Below are 22,647 nucleotides of genomic sequence, written 5' to 3' on the forward strand. Positions count from 1 at the left end.
GCACTATCTAAGCAAAAGGTGGAAAGTGCCTCATCCAGCCAAAGAAGTCGAAGTAGTTCTGGCAACTTTGGTGGTGGTCGTGCAGGTGGTTTTGGTGGGAATGACTACTTTGGTCATAGAGGACACTTCAGTGGTGAGGGGGCTTTGCTGGGAGTCGAGGTGGTGGTGGAAATGGTGGCAGTGGGGATGGCTATAATGGATTTGGTAATGTTAGACGCAACTCTGGAGGTGGTGGATGCTAGAATGATTTTGGCAGTTACAATAATCGATCTTCAAAATCTGGACCCATGAGAGGAAGATATTTTGGAGGCTAAAGCTCCGGTCGCTAGGGTGGTGAAGGCCAACATTTGTCAAACCATGAAACCAAGGTGGCTACAGTGGTTCCAGCAGCAGTAGCAACAGCAGTGGCAGAAGGTTTTAACGACTGCCAGGAAACAAAGCTGAGCAGGAAAAGAGAGCCAGAGAAGTGACAGGGAAGCTACAGGTTACAACAGGTTTATGATCTCAGCCAAACACAGTGGTGGCAGAGCCAAGCTGCCACAAAGAAGACATGTTTTAGACAATACTCACGCGTGTGGACAAAAAACTTGGGGACTATTTGTGATTGATTATATAACAGGTTATTTTAGTTTCCATTCCGTGGAAGATGCAAAGCACTCCAAGAAATGGTTTTAATGTAATTTTTTGGTTTTGGGGTTTACTTTTTTGCTCCCCTGCTGCCAATTGCTAAATGTAATAGTCTGGTCATGGTGCTTAATAAATATATCTTTTAAAAGAAGAAGAAGGAGGAGGAGAAGGAGGAGGAAGAGGAGAAGAACATAAAATGTGGAATATGTCTTCCCTCACTTTGCCTAAAGGTCTATCGTGACTTCCTATCATTCTTACTCTGTGTTATTCAAAGACACAACATTCTTTTTTCTAAAATCAATCCAGTGAGTTGGTCTTCATTCATTGTTCATAATCTGATCCAGGGAATTTTTGCAGCCACTTTTATGAATGATAAATCTTGCTTCATCTGTAAGTATCTCCCTCACCTGTCCCAGCCTTGGCATTGAAGCTTACCCAGCACTGACCCAACTTCCTGGCAATAGGCAGCTGAATAGCTCATCTAATTTAAATGGCCTATCCCTCCAACAGCTGTTATTTCCAGAATTTCCTGGAAACTACTAGGAAAGTCCACTAGAGGTCACTTTACTGCCACATGCAATGGATGGGGACTCTCAGAGCTTCATTTCCCCTAAAAACGTTACGAAACTACAGTGTTGATGATGTTCAAAGTTCTAAGAAAATATGATAGCAACTTGGGAATTAATATGTCATAGTACAAAGTGCTCCCAGAATTTCAAACACATGAGGCTAAAAGTGCTTAATGGAAATGATGAAAACTTGAGAGATCAGTCCCTTGCCGCATTCTCCACTTCCTCCTTCACACGGGACCAGAACCTCTATGACTCCAGAAGGACACTAGAGCAGGCAGGGTTCCTAATTTGGAGACTTTACCTTCATGGGTATCAGGTCTGTGAAACTCTCAAAGTGTGTGTTTTGAAGCCAGAAAGATCTTCAAAAGAGGATTAAGAGATGAGAGACTCAGAAACACGGGAAGGGCTGTTTTTTGGGTTTTGTTTTTTGTCCCCCACCCCCGCCACTCTTTCCTGTCACCTAAGGAAATTCAAAGAGAAATTTGGACTCCGGAACCCTCTCCAACACTAAGATTTTTCTCAGCCAGCCAGAGACAGATCAAGGAATTGATGTTTCAGCCCCTGTTCTTTAGAAAGGACCTGAATGACAGCAACTGAAAGGCTAGCAAAACCTCAGCATTCACCACCAAACTAAAAGGTACAGAATAAATGATCATTGTCGCTAAGGCAGAATTCAGCCTAAAAACAAAAGGAAGATAACATGAGAATGGCTCACCAGGGCCTGAAACCCCAGGCACTAGGGACAAATGGGGATCATTGACATAGAAAAAGGGGTGGAAACCCCAGTGTGATGCAGATTTGTTTGAAGTGGAGTGACCAGCTCCTCGATAGGGGAGTCCCCACAGGCCAGCTCACCCCTCCCCCACAGCCCTGCGTGAGCTCATAATACCTAGCCTTCTGATGGCAGCTGCCTCTTTAGGAACTTAAACTGACCAAAATGGAAAGCTTTGGATGAGTAGAGCTGGAGTCTGCCATCGGTGTAAAGTCGGAGCATTCAGAAAGTTCTGAAGTGTGGACAGGTGAGCCTGACAAAAAAGAGAATTCGGAGAACTGTGATTGATTTCTGTCCTGTTAGGGTAGAAGATTTGGGATTTGATGTATATTTAAACCATCTCTGTGGAGTTTGGAGTTTGGAGTGTTTTGGAAAACAAGAGGCTTTCATTTTGACTATTATTCTGATCATACCCATCAATTAACTTTGGCTTTATTGTTAAAATATCTAGCAAAAAGCCTGCCCATTTGAGGATGGTGCTAGGTATCCCTGTACCTACATTCACTCCCTAATCCTCTGGGGAAATGACTGTATTTTCTTGTCTCAGCACTGGGTTCCATCAGAACTGGCCAGTCTTATGGAAAGAACTGGGTTCTATACTATGTCTTAAAAGCAATCAAACTGGAAATCTTAGAGTGGAATCATCTCACAGTAGAGGCACAGTCCAATTTTGGAGCAAGTTGCCATTCATACAGTCCTAAAAACATCAACAGGTTCTTTCTTTTTTTATTTTTTTTCTTCAACAGGTCCTTTTTAAATCCAAGGATCAAACAGGCACCCCTGTCTGCAAGCACACTGGGGGGGGGGGGGGGAATAGAGCCAAATTTATACTTTCAAGCCAATAACATCCACTATACTACACAAGCAAGTAGAAACAAAACCAAAAGACTATAAGACTGACTCCAGCTCCAAAACAAGTTCTGTGACCTCAGGTCTCTTACCTTCTTGCTACCACAAGATACTCCATTTGATCAGACAGCATATTGCAGTGAAAAGTCCAAGGATTCTTGTAAAAAGGCCGGGAATTAATCTCTTGGAGCCTCTGAGATCTAAATGCCAATGTAGTTTTCTATTTGGGTCATTTTGAAGTTATCTAACTTCAGTTTCCTTATCTGTAAAATGGAAATAATATCTACCTCATAAGGATTAGGCTGTGTGTGTGTGTGTGTGTGTGTGTGTGTGTGTGTGTGTGTGTAATTATCCCGGCCTCCTCTCAGATGACAGCCTAAGACAAAATACAATGTACTATACAGAACGTACTTTGAAACAAAAGTATTGCATAAAGAACGGTAATTTCATAAATCCTTAATGAGATAGAGCCCATTGAGGATTCACTTCTGTCAACCACACAATAAAAATAGACTAAACTTGTTTCAGATCTATGAAAATTGCTCTTTCAATCATTTGTAGGACAAATAAGAAGCTACCAGAAGCCTAGTTTCTACTCGACATCAGGAAAAGTTACCAACAGCAGTCCTAAAACAGAAGGGCTGCTTCTGGAAACTGTGAGTTCCTTGTGACTAGGATCACAAGACAGGGGAGGATGATGGGAGAGAAATGAAGAAGGGACCCAAGGATGTCCAGATCAACCACTGGCCTGGTTATCAGGTCTCTTCCAAACCTAAAAACTCTTTGCTAGAGAATTACAGAAGCATATTCTATATCAAAACTATCTTCATAGGGCACCTGGATAGTTCAGCAGGTAGAGCAGGTGACTCTTGAGCTCTGAGCAGTGTGTTCAAGCCCCACACTGGGTTTAGAGCTCACTTAGAAACCAAAACCAAAAGCCAACAAAACTAAATAAACCTAAACAACAACAACAACAACAAAAATCTACACTCTTGATCTACTTTCCAATAAGCATCTTTCCCACACTGGTTGCACTAACTGACGAAAAAATGGTCATCCACATTTCCTGCTTCTTTGCAATTATTCCTAAAAACACTCAGTCACGAGAGTTAGAAACCTAGCTCCAGGACACAGTACCTTGAAAAGCAAAAGCTGCAGGAGCGCCTACCTCAGTAGGTGGAGCGTGCAACCCTTGATCTCTTGTTCAAGCCCCAGGTTAGATGTAGAGATTATTAACAATAAGTAAACTTTAAAAAAATATATATATATATATTTTTTTTAAAGCAAAAGTTATGGGGCACCTAGGTGACTCACAGTAGTGTCTTTAGATACTTTTAGAGTGTCTTTGGTTCAGGTCATGATCCCACATGAAACTCTCTGCTCAGCAGGGAATCTGCTTCTCCCTCTGCTCCTATCCCTATTTATGGTATCTCTTTCTCTCAAATAATTAAATAAAATCTTTTTTTTTTAACTCAACTCTTCCATTCTTTTTTTTTTTAAGATTTTTATTTATTTATTTATTTGATAGAGATCACAAGTAGGCAGAGAAGCAGGCAACTAGAGAGGAAGGGAAGCAGGCTCCCCGCTGGGCGGAGAGCACTACATGGAGCTCAATCCCAGGAGCCTGAGATCATGCCCTGGGCCGAACGCAGAGGCTTTAACCCACTGAGCCACCCACGGGCCCCAAATAAAATATTTTTAAAAAAATAAAGAAGCCAGGGATCACAGGGCTATGTCCTTACTAGGTCGACAGTAAATTACTGGAGAAAAAAGATAATGAAGAAAAGAAAAATACAGTCGTCGTTGTTTTTTAAGATTTTATCAATTTATTTGACAGAGAGTGATCACAAATAGGCAGAGAGGCAGGCAGAGAAAGGGGTAAGCAGACTCCCTGCTGAGCACAGAACCCAATGTGGGACTCCATCCCAGGATCCTGAGATCATGACCTGAGCCGAAGGCAGAGGCTTTAACCCACTGAGCCACCCAGGCGCCCCCATTTGTTCTCATAGTAGATGTATGAGAAACAGGGACTTCTGGCTGCATCAGTCAGAAGAGTATACAATTCTTGATCTCGAGGTTGTGAGTTCATACCCCATGTTCAGTGTAGAGTCTACTAAAAAAATTAATAAACTTCTAAAAATTTAAAAACAAATCAGTAAATATGTATGACCAACATAACTTTAAACTGAATAGTCCAGAAATTGATTGTTCCCTACTCTATAATAAAGTACAGTGGCTATCAGAGTTGGAAATCATCAATTGGGGGTGCCTGGGTGGCTCAGTCATTAGGCATCTGCCCTCAGCTCAAGTCCTGAGATAGAATCCCATGTAGGGCTCCCTGCTGGGTAGGAGGCCGGCTTCTCCCACTCCCCCTGCTTGTATTCTCTCTCTGTGTCAAATAAAATCTTTACAAAAAGAAAGAAAGAAAGAAAGAAAGAAAGAAAGAAAGAAAGAAAGAAAGAAAGAAAGAAAGAAAACAAGAAATCATCAACTGCTACCACCCAATCTAGTACTTTTTAAAAAATATTTATTTATTTATTTAGATTGTATTTATTTATTTGAGAGAGAGAGTGCAAGTGAGAGCACACTAGCAGGGGGAGCAACAGAGAGGGACATGGAGAAGCAGACTCCCTGCTCAGCAGGGACCCCCACACAGAGCTTGATCCTCCAGGACCCTGGGATCATAACCCAAGCTGAAGGCAGATGTTTAACTGACTGAGTCACCTAGGCTCCCCTAGTACTTTTTTCTTTTTTTAAGGTTTTGTTTTTAAGTAATCTCTATACCCAATGTTGGGCTCAAATTTACAATCCTGAGATAACTTACAATCCTGAAATTAAGAGTGGCATACTCTACTGACTAAGCCAGTCAGGCACCCCTCTAACCTAGTACTTCCAACTGTGTAGTTCATTCTTACTATAGCTATTGCTATCTGCAGCAATAAAATATGTCACCATAATAATATACTATTACCACCATCAGCAAATACTTACCATTTATCATGTGCCTAAATAATTGGCCATGCCTATTTTACATATACTAACTCATTCAATCTCTGTGAGAATACCTACTATGCAGGGGAAGAAAAAATAATTTTCATCAAGGTCTGTTTTGATTGCAAAATCACTGAAATTTTATTATAATCCATACCCTGAAAATCTTACCTAGTCACACCTACTTTCAGAGTTTTGACACAATAGCATTTCATCGAACTCTAATATCATCTTTTAGATTCATGCTAGATTAGACTTTCAGAAAGACAAAGACTTAAAAAATACAGCTTCGGGCGCCTGGGTGGCTCAGTGGGTTAAGCCGCTGCCTTTGGCTCAGGTCATGATCTCAGGGTCCTGGGATCGAGGTCCGCATCGGGCTCTCTGCTCAGCAGGGAGCCTGCTTCCCTCTCTCTCTCTCTGCCTGCCTCTCCGTCTACTTGTGATTTCTGTCTGTCAAATAAATAAATAAAATCTTTAAAAAAAAAAATACAGCTTCATTTGGGAAGGTAGTCCTCTTTGAAAGAGCATAGTTTCTGGCAGAAGGAAACATCAAGTGGGAAGAAATAGAAAAGATGCCTGTCCAACCAGCCCAAATGGCTAAATCACACCCAGTACAAGCACAGCTTCACAAAAACAGGCTGGTAATAAAATACCTCCAATAAGCAAACCAGAGGAAGTCCAAGGCAGCCCAGTATGCCATCAAGTACTACTGCTCTTCAGCTGACAGAATGATAGAGGGGTCCTTCTTAGATGACAGTTTTGCATATGAGAACTATCCTTATCATTTGGTAAAATCATCATTTGGTGAAACATTTTCTAGTCCAAACCTCATAATCTGGGATAGAACCGTATAACCTGTATATTTCCTTCTGAGGGCTAAAAAGAAAATAAAAGTTCAATTTTCCAAAATGTTCCAGGAAAAGATACCTTTTAATCTCTTTCCTTATCATAATGGCTCCTATACGTGACTTATAACTGTGAGTTCAAGCCCCACATTAGGCATAGAGTTTACTTAAAAGTAAATAAATAGGGGCACCTGGGTGGCTCAGTTGGTCAAGCGTCTGCCTTCAGTTCAGGTCATGATCCCAGGGTCCTGGGATCAAGCCCCGAATTGGGCTCCCTGCTCAGTGGGAAGCCTGCTTCTCCCTCTACCACTCCCCTAGCTTGTATTCCCTCACTGTCTCTCTCTTTCTGTCAAATAAATAAGTAGAATCTTTAAAAAGAAAGTAAATAAATAAATAAATAAGATAATAAAAAGTGGGGAAAAGAGAAAGATTCTGCAAAAAAGCTTGAGAAGGAACAACCAATGAAGGAGGAAGACAGTAACTAGTAGTTTCTTTTTTAAAGTAGGTTCCATGGGGGCATCTAGGTGGCTCAGTGGATTAAGCCTCTGCTTTTGGCTCAGGTCATGATCTCAGGGTCCTGGGATCAAGCCCTGCATTGGGCTCCCTGCTCACTGGGGAGCCTGCTTCTCCCTTTCCCCCTGCCTGCTGCTTCCCCTATTTGTGCTCTGTCTGTCTTTGTCAAATAAATAAATAAAATCTTTTAAAAAATTAATCAAAAATTTTTTAAAAAATAAAATGGGAAGAGAAGGATTAAAGACAGCAAGTTTAGAACATTTTCTCCTTTTTTAAGATTTACTTATTTGAGAGAGAGAGAGAGAGAGAGAGAGAGAGAATCTCAAGCCGACTCCCCACCAAGTGAGGAGGTTGACACGGGGTTTGATCTCACAACCTGAGATCATGACCTGAGTCGAAATCAAGAGTTGGACTCTTAAACCACTGAGTCACCCAGTCATCCCGCATGTGTACTTGCTTTAGCAAGTTCCTTCTCAGTCTTCAAGAGTCTTTGTTAATGTCCATTCCTTGTCAAGTCTTCCCCCTCACCATCTTCACCATTCTCCCACCCTACACCCTGTCCATTGTACTCCACAGCACTTTGTAAATGCCTCTCTTGGGACACTACATTAAATTTACCTCCAAGTAATAATGACAATCTGTAAGGGAAGGGGTTACCGTAGCTTATGTTTGTGTTCCCAGCGTACCACAAAGCACCTGGAACATAGAAAATACTCAATAAATCTCAGTGGACGGAAGGAATGATAATAAGTCAGCGAATGAATGAAATGGAAAAGCAAAAATAGAACTAAAGGTTCGGAATAAAAATAATAATGAGGGAGTACCTGGCTGGCTCAGACCAAAGAGCATGTGACTCTTGATCTCAGGGTAATGAGTTTGAACCTCATGTTGAGTACAGAGATGACTAAAATAAAAAAATAAAAAAATACTTTTTTTAAAAGGCAATGAATTTTCAATAAGAAATTCCCTTATTTAGTCGTACCTCTTCATTTTACAGAAGAGAAAAAACAAACTTCTGTTTGTTTTTTTTAGACAATGACTAGTCTAAACAAGTTACTATCAGGGCACCTGGCTGGCTCAGTTGGTAAAGTATATGATTCTTGATGTTGTGGTCCTGACTTTGAGCCCCATGTTGGGCATGGAAACTACTTTATTTTTTTTCTTTATTTTTTAAAATTCTGATTTATTTATTTTAAAAAAAATTTTTTTTTATTTATTTGACAGAGATCACAAGTAGGCAGAGACACAGGCAGAGAGAGAGAGGGGAAAGCAGGCTCCCTGCTGAGCAGAGAGCCTGATGCGGGGCTTGATCCCAGGACCCTGAGATCATGACCTGAGCCAAAAGCAGAGGCTTAATCCACTGAGCCACCTAGATGCCTCCATGGAACCTACTTTAAAAAAGAAACAACTAGTTACTGTCAGAAGCAGGGCTATAAAGTAACGGGTTTTTTTAGCCTTAACCACATCCCTGATCTTTTCTCATTATTATAACTTTGATCACATTGTATTGCCTGTCTTCCCCACCACACTGAACTCCTGGAAGGCAGTAGTGATATCTTATCTCTAATTTATCCCTTGATTATAAATGATGAAAATAATGGACATAGCCCATGGTGCCAAAGAAATAACCTCAAAAATCAGATATAGGAGCTTGCAATCTTCTTTAACACCATTTGTCTGTACTAATTTCTACACTGCCAGAGATCAGTGAATGAGTTTTAGTGAAACAGTGAAACAACCCTGAGCTTTAAAAACCAAACACACATGAGTTTAAGTCCCAGTTCTGAAATTTACTGTGATATTAGGCAAACTATTTCAAAATTTCAGAGCTCAGCAACCTTATCTGCAGCCCAGATCAGAAAGGCCAGGAAGACAGGCAATAAAGTCCATCCTGCAAACTAACATAATACAAGTGTTCAACTAGATGGTAGTCATTTTATTTTTTTTCAAATTTTTGAAAGTTTTATTTTCAAGAACAATTTTTTTAAATTAGCATATAATGTATTATTAGCCCAAGGGGTACATTGGTTTACACACTTCACAGCACTCACCATAGCACATACCTTCCCCAATGTCCATAGGTAGTTATTTTATTGTTGTCATTATTAATTAACAAATTATCTAATTAATTCATTAAAAAATGGGGCATTTTTTTAAACTCCCCTCTGCATATCAGTATCTCACCTGTCCCTTACACCATTTCCAGACAGATTTCTCCAGAAATTTTCAGGATGATAAGCACCTTTAACTGACTTTATATGAAACTAAGTGGCCCATGCACAACTCGAAGCATTGGATTATAAAATTCTATCTTGTGCTATTCTCTAATTTTCATTATATGCATATCTCATTTTTCTCAACAAATTGTCAACTTTTGACCATGCAGTAGGGTGGCACAGAGAGAAAAGCAGCAGGAACACCAGCACAGAGGCTAATTATAATGGCTCTAACAAGGGATGAGAATGAGAGCTGGGGCAGTAGCAATGGAAAAAGAAATGCGTCTCAGAGACACTTTCATCATAGAACAGGCAAGACTGGGCCCCGATTCAGTGTGATGGATAATGCTAGCGTAGAGAGTAAAAAAAATGATCCTAAGGTACCTAAAATAAGTGATTGACTAAATGATGGTTCTATTATCTAAAATAAGGAGTAAAAATAAAAAAGAGATTGGAGACAGGGGGCGGTAGGAGGAAGGACAAAATGTATTAAAGGTATGTTAAATCCTCTGCAAGTAGGCAAAAGTGGGCAATGAAAAAAGAGAAAAAAATGTTAAATACTGAAAACTCTTGGTTGGGGATATTTCCTCAGGAAACCAAAAAACTTCTGAAATTAAGCTACACAAGACATAAGAGACTGAGGTGGGCTAGGGAGGGTGCAGGAGTTTGGAGAAAGCAGTACAAGCAGTGAGGTCCTGGGAGGCAGAATTAGGCCCAGAGGGTAAATGTTACAAGAAAACAAATTTTTGTTTCCCTTAAGGGAGAATTTTCTAATAACATGAGGTTACTGAATCACCAAGTCTTAGACGGAACAGCTCTGCTTTGGGATCCAGGAAGCTAAGTATCCCTGTATGATTTTGGACCAGTCATTTCACCCCCACACTGTCCCACTTATTATTTGGATGCCAGTGCTTATTAGGATATTTTCTATACCACTGAGTGTGACAGAAGAAACAGATTTGTGACCATCAATGCATTTCACATAAAATGCAGATGGAGTAAATAAAGTTACAGCTCAGGGGTGCCTGGGTGGCTCAGTGGGTTAAAGCCTCTGCCTTCTGCTCAGGTCATGATCCTGGGGTCCTGGGATCGAGACCCGCATCAGGCTTTCTGCTTGGCAGGGAGCCTGCTTCCTTCTCTCTCTGCTGGCCTCTCTACCTACTTGTGATCTCTGTCAAATAAATTAATAAAATATTTTTTTAAAATAAAGTTATAGCTCAGATAAGGAAGATGAGTAAAGCCTTAATTATGAACTAGCTGATCCCCCACCCATTCTTATAATGAGTAGTTAAGAAAGCACATGCATTTCTGTTTCTTCTTTGAGACCGTCTTTTCTTTTGTTTTTCATTCCATTCCAATGAGTTTACCTATGAGTGAATAAATTATAGTGGAAGCACTTCTATAACTTATGATAGAACAACATCTCAATCAATTTGGACACCTTGAAATATATGTCAAATTAGCTTAGCAAGGCAAGAAACTAACAGGAGATAAACTGTAGGTAAAGTTCTCTAAACCAATTTTTCTCATTACGCCTATACAAATTCTGCTTGGAGATTCTAACACACTACATTCCATCTGATTTAGACAGTCAGGCTTAAGTACATTTTTTTCACAAGCAGACAAGTTGAGGGGTTGGAGGTGTCTTAGTAACTATTTCTCAAAAGAAATCATTTCCATGGTATCTATAAGGTACACTGTAAAGAACAATGGTTGGTCATAAGAAAACTTGGTTTCGCTCTTTTTAAAAAATATTTTATTTGAGAGAGAGAGAGAGCAAGCACAAGCAGGATGAAGGGGAGAGGGAGAAGCAGACTCCCTACTGAACAGGCAGCCCAACGTGGGACTTGATCCCAGGACTCTGGATCATGAGCCAAAGACAGATACTTAACCGACTAAGCTACCCAGGCACCCAAGAAGAACTGTTTTCTAATCCCATGTCTGATGAATTCTGTGTGGCTTCAAACAAGTCACTTAATACCTTAATTTCCTAAGCTATGTATTAATAAGGATGAATAAAGATAATGTATGTGAAAATATTTTAAGGTATAAACTGTTCTGCAGTGAAAGGCTTTATAACTAATTTATACCTTCTCCTTTCCTCAGTCTATATATATATATATAGAAATGAGGTCCTTTTTCTTTTTTTTTAAAGATTTTATTTATTTATTTGACAGAGAGAGTGAGACAGCAAGAGAGAGAACACAAGCAGGGGAAGTGGGAGAGGGAGAAGCAGGCTTCCCGTTGAGCAGGGAGCCTGACGCAGGGCTCTATGCCAGGGAACTGGGATCATGACCTGAGCCAAAGGCAGACATTTAACCGACTGAGCTACCCACACGCCCCTAGAAATGAGATACTTATATATCTTTGAGGTAACTCATAATCCTCTCCTCCCTCCATCAGATTTGTTAATCAAGTTACTGAAAGTATGTTGGCAGATTTAGTGACAAAACCTGCTAAAAGAAGAAAGCCAAATGCCTCTGAAAAAGGCAAAGGTATCTTAACTGACAAAATCAAAGACTATACATACATTTAATGTATTTGTAAGACAGATACTCTGTCTTTATTATTTTTCAAATCTGTCAGTTGAATAACAAAAGTAGTGGTATAATATACTCAAGAGGTTTAATATTACATTAATCAAAGATGACAGCCATGAAAACCATTTATTGTTGTATCTGAACCACTAATTTCAGATGAAATCTAAAACACTCAAGTCCCAATTGTTAACACTGACATGCCAACAAAAACAATTAAGGAAATCTTTTTAGCTAGTTTATACTGTTAGGCATTTACTTGAGAAAACAAAATGTGTATGAACTAATGCATCTAAATCCTACCGTATCACTATAAAGGCTTCAATAAAATCTACTCGGTCAAAAGTTGAACAAATTATACTACATGGCTTAGTTTAAAATCTATGTTGTCATCCATCAAATTCTGGTAACTATACAATTTAATGTGGTTAAAACACTGCCTAGACAAAGTGACTCCAAAGTTGCATTTCCATTCCTAAAGGAGTCAGTTCACCTGAAAAGAAGGGGGGAAAAAATAGCCTGTCATAACTTGCTATGTATCCAACTTCTCTCATTTTGGTGAAAACTGAGTTCAAAGGACCCTGAGATCACAATCTGAGCCAAAGGCAGAGGCCCAACCCACTGAGCCACCTAGGCACCCCTAACCCATAAAATGTTCTATTAGTGGCTGTCAATACATAAAATCATTGAGGTTATAATGGTACAAAGAATACTAATGATGAATTAAGAAATGGTAAGTAAAAAAAAAAAAAAGAAAGAAACTAAGTAAAGTGGGCAGGGGGAGGCAAGACATATGTCTAAATAGGAGACTGAAGGAAAATGAGTTGTTTTTTTTTTTAAAGATTTTCATTTATTTGATAGAAAGATCACAGGTAGGCAGAGAGGCAGGCAGAGAGAGAGGAGGAAGCAGGCTCCCTGCTGAGCAGAGAGCCCGATGCGGGCTCGATCCCAGGACCCTGAGATCATGACCGGAAAATGAGTTTTTAAATGATTGTGATGAAACATGGTTTCATGGCAACTATTTCTATGCCACTGAGATCTACTGATCCAAGCTTTTTGATGTTATAAGGGAGAAGAGAAATAAAGTCGTTGAGACAAGGCAATTTCTTTCAGGATGTGGAAAACTGCATGTTTAAAAGCAGAGGTTTAGGAGCCAGTGAAAAGGAAGAGAACAAAGAAATGGAAGAAGCAGAAAAGCTTAGCAACCAAGTACCTTACGTAGTAAGATATGATTCAACAATAATAACAGCAGCTAACATTTACTGGGAACTATTATCATTTAAAAATTTTGTCACATCTCTGTGTTACATACAGTAGCATCTAAAAGGAATAACACAATTCTGATTTTTACTGGTGTCAGTAAAAGAATTTGTAAATTATATAGAAAGATGATCCACCTTTTTAAAAAAAGGTATACTTTCTTCCTTTTGTTATTTTAAAGATATTTATTTATTTGAGAGAGCGAGAGAATGAGCAGGGGGAAAGATGGAGAAGCGACCCCCTGCTGAGCAGGGAGACTTACATGGGCTCCATCCCAGGATCCTGGGGAGATGAAAACAGCCGCTTAACTGACTGAGCCAACCACGCACCCCTCCACCTTTTGTACTTAAGTTTTACTTTGAATTCATGTAGTACTTCGCAGTTTACAATAGCATTCACATAATCCTCAAAACAATGTGAATTCTGCTGAGTCAGTTTTGTAATTTTCAGAGAAAAGTAATTGAGAAGCATGAAGGTTAAATGACTTGCAAAAAAGGTTCTTTTTATTCTTAGGCCCAGAGCTGACTATGAAGAAATAATTCTTAACATTTTGAGAGATATTTAAAGTGTTGGACTTCCTAACTAGCGCTCATCTTAAGATAAAATGTTTTTCGTTCATTCAGAGTCCCTCTATTCCCCCAAACACCCAGTGAGTACCCTGATGCTGTTCTACTCTTGATCAGACCTCTGAGGCAACATAATATCTATGAGTGTTTCTCATTTTCCCCTGCCAGTCCCCAAGTTTAAAAAGCTATTTCCCATTATCTTCAGAACACTATTCATTTATCTAATCCATGGATTTGCATTAAGATAGTAAAACTGATCAGAGCTTGAAGTGCCTAGCTAGCTCAGTCAGGGAGCATGCAACTCTTGATCTTGGGGTTGTGGTTTCAGGCCCCATGTTTGATATGGATCTTGCTTAGAAAAAAAAAAAAAACTGATATAAGCTGAACAAACTGATATAAGCTGAACAAAATCTCAGGATTGCATTTTAACCTTAATTGTTAAATTATGTTAATAAAATGGGTATTTCTGACCCTCAAAATAGAGCCAAGGAAGTTTGGTTTTCCCTGGCATCCCATTATACCAACACATCAAATGCATATTTTATAGGACTTTTTTGTAGGAATAACCCTAATCTTCATTACAGGTACATCAGTAGTAAGCAAAAAGGGAGAAAATTATTCACAATGACACTAGTCAAATTATAATTCTTTTGTCCAGTTTAATTTGGTGATTAGCTAATGACAATATTAAGCCAGTTTTGGCTTAATTCAGTAAAATGTTATAAGCATAAGCAAAAAAGTTAAATGTTTAAGTTGTTCTTTAATACTATCATTCATTTTCATGAAAAGAAGAAACAATTTCCTAAGTGTTAAGTAGTAAAGTTATACGAGTTTCCTTCTGTGATCCATTCTGAGACATTGATGCAAAGAGATGAAAGAAAACCTTATTGTTGCTAAGAAGACCTCTTTTATGTCAGCTTTTGTTTTCTACTGATTGACTGATTCTTCATTATTTTTCTAAAGATCAGGAGCCATATATCTCATTTAGAAATTAAGAAACCTGTATAAAGCATATGTTGTGCTTAGTTCTATAAACACAAGTTTTAGGACCAGAGATAAAATGAAATAGATGAAGACTATCTACCTTACATAAACTTCTTTTCCCTTGAGGAATCTCCTCTGGAAATGTTGTTTCCTAGAATTTCATTAAGCTCTGGTTAACTGAACAAGGAGAAGCCTACATACAATAGATGGTTGAAGCAATGATGTCACCAAGTGGGCCCTCTGGCCTGAAAGGAAGTCACCTTAAGATGGCAGAGAAAAGCAAGGTGATCATCCTAGCTCCTGCACATGAAGAACTGTTAGCTCTTTTTTTTTTTTTTTTAAGATTTTATTTTTTCAGTAACACCTACACCCAAGGTGGGGCTCAAATTTACAATCCCAAAATCTAGAATCAAATGCTCTATCTTCTGAGACAGGCAGGTGCCCCAGAAGTGCTGCCTTTTTTTTTTTTTTATGGCATACATATATCTTGAAACTACAATATTAAGTTTCCTTTAATTGATGTAGTACTTTGCTGCATTGATTGCTGCTTTATAGTCAGCTTTCTGGCTTTTGGCGACTCTGAAGTATTTCAATTTCTAAATGAAATATATATATATATATATATATATATATATATATATATATATATATAATTTATTTGAGAGAGAGAGAGACAGAGTGCATGAGTCAGGAGAAGGACAGAGAGAGGGAGAAGCAGACTCTCCACTACGCAGGAAACCTAATGAGACACTTGATCCCAGGACCCCAGAATCATGACCTGAGCCAAAGGCAGTTACTTAACAAATTGAGCCACCCAGGTGCCCCCCGCCCCCGGGCTTAAAAACATGTACAAAGTATAAAATAAAATTTAAATACCTCAATAATCTTTCCTCATGAAAGATCACTGTCTGCTCAGTTGGAAAAAGAAGCCACTCTTGATCTCAGAGCCATGAATCCGAGTCCCACATTGGGTATAGAGATAAATTAATTAACTAAAAAGAAGAAGAAGAAGAAAAAGAAAAAGGAGAAAAGAAAGAGTACTTTCCTTCATGAAAGGTACTTTTAGGGGGTGCCTGGGTGTTGCATTCATTGAGCATCTGCCTTCAGCTCAGGTCATGATCCCATGGGTCCTGGGATCCAGCCCCACATCAGACACCCTGTTCACCAGGAAGCCTGCTTCTCCCTCTCCCTCTCCCTCTCCCCCAGCCTTTGTTCCACCTGGCTGTCTCTCTCTCTCTGTCAAATAAATAAATAATCTTTAAGAAAAAGGTATTCTTAATATCTTCTTGGCATGGTTTACTAAAGCTTTATAAGTTAAAATTTCAACTCTAACCCCTGTCCTCTCTCTATATACTTTTCCAGATCCTTTCTTTGCTTTCTATGAGAAAGGGAGTCTAAAACTTTGTTCAACATGTTTCTCACAGTACTGTAACTAATTTTAACGTCTACAGTGTTTATCCTCTAGTGAACTATTCCTTTAGTACAGAAATGAAACTCAATTTAAAGGATTATAAATATGAACAAAACTCAGTTCCTGACCTCAAAGAACTTTACAAGATAGCAATAATCCTGAGAGAAATAATAATGATAAATACATATACTTTTGGGGCGCCTGGGTGGTTCAGTGGGTTAAGCCGCTGCCTTCGGCTCAGGTCATGATCTCAGGGTCCTGGGATCGAGTCCCACATCGGGCTCTCTGCTCAGCAGGGAGCCTGCTTCCTCCTCTCTCTCTGCCTGCCTCTCTGACTACTTGTGATCTCTGTCTGTCAAATAAATAAATAAAATCTTAAAAAAAAAAACATATACTTTTTTCTCTTTACAGTTTCAGAAGGGTTTACACATGCAAAAGTTCATTTGATCTTTAAAACATTCTTGTAAGAAAATCAGGACACTATTTTCCTAACTTTACAAAGGATACAGAAGTAAAACATGCAACACGTTTAAAGAACTAGATAAACTGTCATACACTGTGATAATAATTAGATAAACATGTTATATCATTATACACACACCCATCCTTAGGTTAACCTTAGAAAGGTTTCAAGGCTTAAGAAAATAGCTATCCCAAATATTTTAATCTTTTAAAAATTAAGTCAGTTTTGGTATCTTCTACTTCTTAATCTGCATTTGCCTCCCCCTACCTGTTAAGAGCCCTCATTCATTCTTTCTTAGAATTAAAAACGGTGTCTGATTGGCTCAATCAGTAGAGCATGGGATTCTCCATCTCAAGGTAGTGAGTTTAAGCCTCACACCAGGCATGGAGTCTACTTAAAAAAGAGAGAATTAGGGGCGCCTGGGTGGCTCAGTGGGTTAAAGCCTCTGCTTTCAGCTCAGGTCATGATCCCAGGGTCCTGGGATCGAGCCCCACATCGGGCTCTCTGCTCAGCAGGGAGCCTGCTTCCTCCTCTCTCTCTGCCTCTCTGCCTACTTGTGATCTCTGTCTGTCAAGTAAATAAATAAAATCTTTAAAAAAAAAAAAAAAAAGAGAGAGAATTAAAAAGGCTAATTCTAAAGCCATTTCTTTCTGCTCACTTTCTTCTATCTATATTCATTTACTAAGACCATATCTTGTCATCTGCCATTCTAGTTCAGTATTACTCTCTCAACTTCTTTCTTGTATATTTTCCTCAAATTAAAGGTTTTGTGGCTCACTCTCTTTTTAAAAAATCAACTGCAGGGTGTTGCTACACCTTAATCAAACTTTAGGTCTGAGTCCTGTAGTATTTTCTTTTCCTGTTTCCTCCATTAAACTCTTTATCTCTTTCTACCATTGAAATGAAGGTCATGGACATCTCAGTGCCTACCTAGCATGGTGCCAGGCACATAGGTGTCCAAAAAATATTTGTCAAGTGAACCTTTCATAACTTTAAAACTACTGATAGGAACATTTAGTCTAACAAACTGGAAATTCTTGTAGCTTCCTCAAAGTTAACAAGCTCCTAAATTCTTTGTCAATTAGGATTCCTAAGACATTTTTCGTTTTCATGAAAGACTGGAATAGAAAATTCTAAAAGTGAGCACAAAAACTGAAAAGCAGCTGTAAGGTTAAACAAAAATTGCAGGATTTTGTCTTCCTTTAATTCATTCACACTCTCAGGATCCAAGAAACAACAGGTTTATGTTCTACCCACTTCAAAAGTTGTGGACATGGCCTCAGAACTGAGGTACCAGAATCATTAAAATTTTATCTTGTTAGGAAACTGTCTACTTACCTTAGAAAAAGGGCAAATTGCCATTCTCCCAGTGGGAGGACTGTGGAAACAAGTAAAACCCCTCCACATCATTTCCACAGTCCCATATTATGCAAGGGAGCATCTAATTCCATCAATTCATTAAGCATTTTTAAGAGAATTTTTGGCCAGCACCATACAAAGAGCTGTAGAGGGACACCCAAGCAGAGCAAGTACACATTCCTTGTCCCCAAAGAGGTTACCATGCAAAGAGAGAACCAGGCGCGGAACTCAGAACAAAAGCTGTGACTGCATAATAATGTATTGGGGGTTGGGGGATGGGGATCTGAAAGCCTAGTTACTAGGAAAGCAATTTCCAGGAGGTGAGAGCTTAGGCCAGCTCGGAGGGAAGTTGATTGTAATGATCTGTAGGAGTGAAAGTTGGAGGGCCTTCTACTTAGGAGATAAACATCTGCCCTGATTTAAAGGTGGGAAGTGCCCAAAGTGTGTGAGACCGTAAAGAGACTGACCTAGCAGTCAAAGGCTGATAAGGAGAAAGACTGATTTTGAAGTTATAATGGGTAAGTTTGGGGAAGACTTTTGATGACATGTGAAGGGAAGAAGACTTTTGTTGTTGCTGTTACAGTAAAAAGCGTAAATTTCACGAGATGAGTGTAAAACAAATAGGAAAATTACATGAGAAAAACCTCGCGATTACCCCCAGAGAGTTTCCGGAGGGGTGTCAGGAAACAAGCTAGACATGCCATAATTTAGGCCTAGGTTAAGACCCAGAATAAAATGGTAGCGGAAGAAATTTTCAAAGCTGAATGAATAGTAAGTACAATCAATATATACAGGCTAAGCTACTATCTATCTCATTACTTATCTTTAATTATTAACACAATTGACAATAACCTCCAGATGATTTCTTATCCCCAGCTCATCCTTTCCATCCAGCACCTCTCCCTAGCTTACACCTTTGTACTCAAGACCTTTTATTGAGAACAACTGTCTACTCAGTACCTCCTCCTATGCCTTACTCAGCCTGCCCTTGTTTTGTTGTGCTCCCATTTCGCCTTCTCTTCGGTTAGTCAAATCATCTTAGTCCTTAAAAGACCAGCTTAAGTACCACCTTTTCTTTGAAATCTGATCTCAGGAAATTCTTTGAACTACTGCTATCACTTTGGCCACATGCAACTTATTTTCTGATTACCATTTTTTACTAATGATCGTTATTCTATTTAACTCTTTAAAAAAATTTTTTTAATTTAAAAAATTTAAAAAATTATGATCATTGCATAAGATTTAGAAAATAATCACTTGAGGGGCATCTGCTGGCTCAGTCAGTGGAACATGCAATTCTTGACCTTGGGATTCTAAGTTCAAGAATCAAGGGTGGAGAGATTACCTAAAAATAATATCTTTTAAAAAGTCACTTGTAATCTTGCCACCATTATTAAAATGTTGATGTATCACAAGTGTTGTACAATGTGAGTAGTATATATTTTTGCTGCATGGTGTCTAGTTTGCCTTCTCAACATGCCTTTAAATCATTATTCAGTTAACCTGAACCCCTTTCACCTTGTACAGATTGACAAGTGCTTTTATTTATTTAGCTAGCTATTTTTTAAGATTTTTGTTTTTAACTAATCTCTATGGTTAGCATGGGGTTTGAACTCACAACCCCAAGATCAAGAGCCTCATGCTCCACTGTCAGAGCCCCAAGGAGCGCTTTGAAAGAGTTTCCTACAGATCTACTGGTTTTGGGTGTTGTATTCGTCCCACTCTAAAAACTCTTGAAAAGAGAGAGAAGGGGCCATATACTCCAACAAGATAATTTATTAAAAAGTACTCTCCGAAGAATAGGAATGGCAGATATAGTTGGCTTGACCTGTGTATCCTTCATTTAATATTTTTTTTAATAAGATTTTTTTTTTTTAAGTAATCTCTCTGCTGAATGTGGAACCTTACTTGCCCAACTGCTAACTGAGGAAACCGAATTCAAGGGGGATAACCTGGATCTCACACCTAGGTTGCACCTCGGAAAGGAAACTTTTTCTCGAGGAATTTCTACGCCAGTTAATTTGCACTCATTTTGAAAATAACGGAATTGGCGCGCGTCTCTGCCAAACAATTCGACGCTGTGTGAGTCGCAGGGATGCTGTGGCAGAGTACCAAAGTCCGTGGAATATTCTGCATCTTACAGAAAAGTGCTGAACAGTGGCTGCTCCGTCCCAGGCCGCGACGGTGAGGGCAGGTGCGAAGCCTGCCTTGGGAAGAAGCCGCGACCGTCTACGCAGAGCCACACGCAGGCCAGGAAAAGCATCCCCTGACGCGGACGGGAAGCCCGGGTGCCTCCCGCCCTCCAGGCCTGCTCCCGCAGCGGGTAGACGGCCGCGGAGTGGAGCTGCACCCCCAACACTCCGAAGGCCCGGGGCGGGGGGGAGTGGGGGGGGCGGGGGGAGCGGGGCGGGGCGTCGTCAGTAGTGACGTAGCCGCTCCCCCGGACCACCGCCGCCGCCGTCGCCGCCGCCGCCGCGGCCCCCACCGAACCCGGGGGCGGGGGTCCCGGGGTGAGCGCAAAGATGGCCGCTCGGGCTCGGGCTGGTGAGTGTGCGTGACCGGCGCGCGGCTGCGGCGGTTGCCCGAACGGGGTCTCTGCGGGAGCGGAGGTTCCACTGGAGTCCCCGGGGCTGGGAGGCACCTGGCGGCGTTTCCCCGCCGCGGAGGACGTAGGGGGGGATCCTAAGGGAGGGACAGGGGGGCTGCGGACCGACTGAGGGGAGCGCGCTCAGGGGCGCGAGGAGGCGGCGGTGGCAGCGGCGGCGGGTCCAGCGAATTTAGAATTGGCGCCTCTGGGAAGTTTCGAGGGGTTGTGCGATGCCCGGGCCGGGGTCCCGGCGCCCGACCGCCTCAAGAGTGCCCAGAGATGCTGCGAGGAGCCGCGTCCCTGTGGCCCCGGTCATCGCGTAGCCACCCCGCGCTGGGCTGGAGGGGGACGAGTTGGGAGAAGGGGTGAAATAGCAAGACTTTCGGGGATGCGGAGGGGAAGATGGGCACTGACCGGCGTTCGGGAGCGTTGAGGAGCTGTGATCGCGAATCTGATGCGCGCTGGGGCGCTCTGCAGAGCTGGTTCTCTGGAGATAAAACCGAATCCTACCCCTGCTCTGATTGCCGCCAAGTGATGCTCCAAGCCCCCTGGGAGGCTTTGAAAGGGCACTTTCTAGCCCTCCGTTTGCGAGGAAAGGCTTGCTTTCCCTCCATGGATTGAGTCCCTGTATGAACAGCACCTGCTGCCACTTGGAGACACTTGGGATTTTTGAATACCAGCTTCCTAAACCATCCCCGCTGGCCTTCGGGGAAGGAATGCTAATAGGCTAAACCCATTTTTGAGGCATAAGAAATGTGTCAGCATTCGAAGAAAGAAATGCTCAAGTTTAAGAGGTGGTAGGACACCCTCCTCCTGCCCCCCCTTCCCAATTCAAAAAAAAAAAAAAAGTGAAACGTGGTAATTGTTTCAACCAAGTTTGACCTGTTGTAAATTCATTTGGTAACTGGGTAATTTCTTGCTGTTTTAATTTTGGAAGTAAACAATTTAGCAAGTCTTAGGAGAGTCGCTTTGTCTTTAAGCCCTCCCGAGTTCCCCCACTCTTAAACTCTAATGGTCATATCTTGCAAGTAACGGGATTGTGAAATTAGCATGGAAATAGGACCTTCAGGCCCTGCACTTGAATTCCTTATTATCTGTGAAGTAGCTGCCTGTGGGGAAAAAGTAGGGGGGTTGGTAACATTGGGCCTGGAATTCCATTTTGAGTTGTCCTTAAAACCAGTATTCAGTGTAAACAAGGAAAAAGAATTGGCTATTCACTCTGATCAAATTCAGAAAGCCAACAGGAGTTAAGCACATGTTTATAGAATATTTCATAATCATCAGTGAGATTCAATATTTAGTTGTCTTGAAAGAGGAAAACTTCATATTCTCAGAACCTTAATCTTTTTATCCTTAATTTAGCATCTTGGGACTTGAAAGGGATTTTTATTTTTGTTTAATTCCCCCCCCCCCCCCTCACCCTCCGGGACTTAAAGAGATTTTTAACGTTTTGACTTGTTTAGTTTCTCTCCTTCCTGCTCTGATTTCTCTAACTTTTGGGGTACTAGCTATTAATTTTGCAATGGATGGCAGATTTTTCAGTCTAGGATTTTTCATTGTAGATTATCCGTATTGAAATTTAGAGATATTCTAATACTGAACAGAGTTCGATGAGTACATTGTAGAAAGCTGAACTTTTTAAAAAAACTTTTTTGATTGAACATTTATCTTGTTTTTCTTTCAAAATATTAATTGTCCAAGATCTTTTAGCTTACAAACATTTAAGCGCTAAGTGGATCTGTGTTGAGCATGCTATACAATGATACACTTTTTATAATTCCTAAAATGGAAAATCCGTTGAAGATTCGGATTAAATATTTGACATATATTGTTTTTACTTAATTGTCTCTACCCACCGTTGTCACAGATTTTTCATTTTCTACTACAGAAAGGAATAAATTATCATATGTACCCGCTACCAAAAAACTTTTCCTCTACGTACTTGAATCTTACTGGGTATTATAGCATTGGTGGTATATAAGAGGATTTTCTGCTCACTGGGTTGAGGGCTGAGTCTGATTGTATTTTGTTTGTATCCTCAGTACCTGACTATTTGCTTAACGTAGAGGAAAACCCCCTGTTAATGTTCGTGTTT

The 22,647-nt window shown here is 40.4% G+C and overlaps 1 protein-coding gene across 7 annotated transcripts in view; it reads left to right on the top strand.

The window, feature by feature from the left end:
- The first annotated feature begins 1,932 nt into the window (after positions 1–1,932).
- The window catches only part of USP44 (ubiquitin specific peptidase 44), a 46,198-nt gene continuing 25,483 nt past the window's right edge, over positions 1,933–22,647 (top strand). Inside the window, exons 1-3 of one of the 7 annotated variants that reach the window (XM_082739276.1) lie at positions 1,933–2,218; positions 3,382–3,476; positions 19,845–20,159. The gene's annotated coding sequence lies outside the window, so the exon portion shown is untranslated. Of the gene's footprint in view, positions 2,219–3,381; positions 3,477–18,238; positions 18,484–19,844; positions 20,160–20,408; positions 20,510–22,647 lie in introns of those variants that run through there. The other 6 variants (XM_082739277.1, XM_082739275.1, XM_082739280.1 and 3 more) reach the window with 6 other exon arrangements.

The sequence above is a fragment of the Mustela nivalis genome (genome assembly GCF_964662115.1).
Source record: "Mustela nivalis genome assembly, chromosome: 7".
Lineage (NCBI taxonomy): Eukaryota > Metazoa > Chordata > Mammalia > Carnivora > Mustelidae > Mustela > Mustela nivalis.